Below are 2,532 nucleotides of genomic sequence, written 5' to 3' on the forward strand. Positions count from 1 at the left end.
CTGTTTTCTTGAGACAGTCTCTTTTTGTAGTCCATGTCTCAAACCCATGATCCTCCTGCCTCAGACTCCTGAATGCTGAGATTACATATATGCATCACCATGCCTGGCACCTATTATACTTTTTATAGAGTATTTTAAATGGCTCTTTGGAAGAAGTAGAGGTGGTACTGGAGTTTGAACTCAGGGCTTCACACTTTCTATTTGAGCAGGCACTTCACTATTTGAGCCATGCCACCAGCTCTTTTCTGATTTTAGTTATTTTTCTCAGAGTGTCCCATGTATTTTCCCAGACTAGCCTTTGACTGTGATCCTCTTACCTATGGCCTCCCATGTAACTGGGATTATAGACATAAGCATGCCCAGCTTGACTGAGAAGGGTTCTCATTAACCTTTCCCCAGGCTGGCTTTAAACTGCTATCCTCTCAATTTCTGCCTTCTGAGTAGCTGGAATTACAGAAATGAGCCAGCATGCCTGCTCAAAATGGCTCTTTAAATGCCTTTCTTAACAGGTAAATAAACTCAACTCATAGTAGACAAATTTGGAGCTTCTCCTATTTGGAACTACAATGCCCTTAAAATACTTTTGTATTTAAAAAATATTTGTGGGTGCTCACTTCAGCAGCACATGTACTAAAATTGGAATGATCCAGAAAAGATTAGCATGGTACTTGAGCACAAATGACACACAAATTTGTGCATTCCATATTTTAAAAATTTGGAATTAAGCACTAAATAATGCTACCATGTTAAACATTACAGGAGAAATTTTAGCATTGCTATTGCAAAGATGGCAACACTAAGAATATCAATATTAAGTGTCAAGTAGTACTTGCTTTGAGACTACTCAGTAAGTATTTGTTTGTTTTACAAGTAATCTAGCAGTAATCAAATAAATGTAAACATCATATAAAGTTGACATTAGTTCAGTTTAGCCAGGATTTATTCAGGTCAGGCTTTCATGCACAGGAGATACAGAGAAGTGAAAGTGGGGAGTGTGAAGGGAACAGAAAGCTTTGACATAAATGACAGCAAATCTATAATTTAATTAATATAAAGTATAATTTAATTATACTTGTATATAATCAAATACTAGTTGGCCATTGATAATAAAAGGTTGTTTTCAATGTACTGATGTGCAAGGTTCTTACTGTTGTTTATGCTACAATTTGTGTAAAAGGTAGAAAAATGTCATGCATAAATGTTTGTATATTAATATATGCTTGTAGAGGTATTTGCATATACTATACACTTAAATATGAACAGCATATCTCTGGAAAGGCTCATCACAAATTGTGGTTGCTTTTGGCAAGATCCTCCTGATCTCTGTCTCCTGAGTAGCTAGGACTACAGGCATGAGGCACTGGCACCTGTAATGAGCATTTCCTACACTAAAATCAGAGGATTAAATTTTTAACATTTTCTTTGCTTTTTCTTTATGCACAAGGCTGGGCCAGTATCTCTCATACTTCTCCGCAGTATCACAAATGTCTATTGAAACTTACATCTTCTTTTGATCCTGCATGGCATTAACTTTTTAATCCTGGAATGTTTGATTGAAAGAAATTATTTAAGTTCCAATTGCCTTGACTTTTAAACAACCATTGTTCCTTCCTTTTGTCTAAACTGTTAATACTTTGAACCTTCTTTAAGTAGCAAAATGTCCACTTGAAACCCTTAATCAGTCAGAATGTTGGTAAATTATACCTCCATGCTATCCATATGAGATACCCATGACTCCTGGACATAGAACATTAACTGACTCATTAGCTATTTCAAACCATATGGAGTTGAGTTTGGGTGGGTCATTTTGATAATATCCTGAGGTGACTTTCCTAATTATTGCAATTATGTGATCTCAATCATAAGGCCAGGCTCACAAAATAGTGTCAGTACCTTTAGAATGGGTGTCAGTGCACCCAGACAATGACTGAGATGAGCAACATGCTCTCTGGTTGTTATAAGTCCCTTGATACCCAAAGAGTAATTACTTGAAAAGTTCTGCAAAGCTGCCAGAAGCAGTCTGAGAAGTAAGCATGGAATGCTATGTACCACACTGCCCAGAGTTGAATGTGAAAAAACTTGAATGCTTCAGTGATGATATTTAGACACCACATTCCTAATGTAAATTTTCTATAACATTTTAAGCAACAAGGAAGTTTTAAAAAAAAAAAGAATAAGTAAGTGTAAAAATCATATTGCCCGTGACAAATTCTATGATGATATCCCAAAACAAAAACGAGAGCTTAGTTCACATACTGGAAGAGAGAGGGGAGATCAGAGGCTTTTTAAACAAATGAAAAAAATCGATATGGTAAAACATAAATAACATATAAGTTACCACTTTTATCATTTTAAGTTGTACTATTTGGGGACATTATGTGCATTCACACTGTTCTGTAGAACACATCTATCTCCAGAATTTTCATCTTTTCAAACTGAAGCTCTGTACCCATTAAACAAGAATTCCTCATTCCTTGTCTTTCCAGGCCTTGACAACTACTGTTCTTTTCTGTCTCTATGAATTCACCTACT

At 35.8% G+C, this 2,532-nt stretch overlaps 1 non-coding gene across 1 annotated transcript; it reads left to right on the top strand.

Moving 5' to 3' along the window:
* The first annotated feature begins 606 nt into the window (after positions 1-606).
* Positions 607-710, top strand: LOC141415211 (U6 spliceosomal RNA). The gene has a single exon (XR_012440220.1). It is a non-coding gene; the product is annotated as a U6 spliceosomal RNA (small nuclear RNA).
* The last annotated feature ends 1,822 nt before the right edge of the window (positions 711-2,532 follow it).

Source organism: Castor canadensis, chromosome 12, assembly GCF_047511655.1.
Source record: "Castor canadensis chromosome 12, mCasCan1.hap1v2, whole genome shotgun sequence".
Taxonomy (NCBI): domain Eukaryota; kingdom Metazoa; phylum Chordata; class Mammalia; order Rodentia; family Castoridae; genus Castor; species Castor canadensis.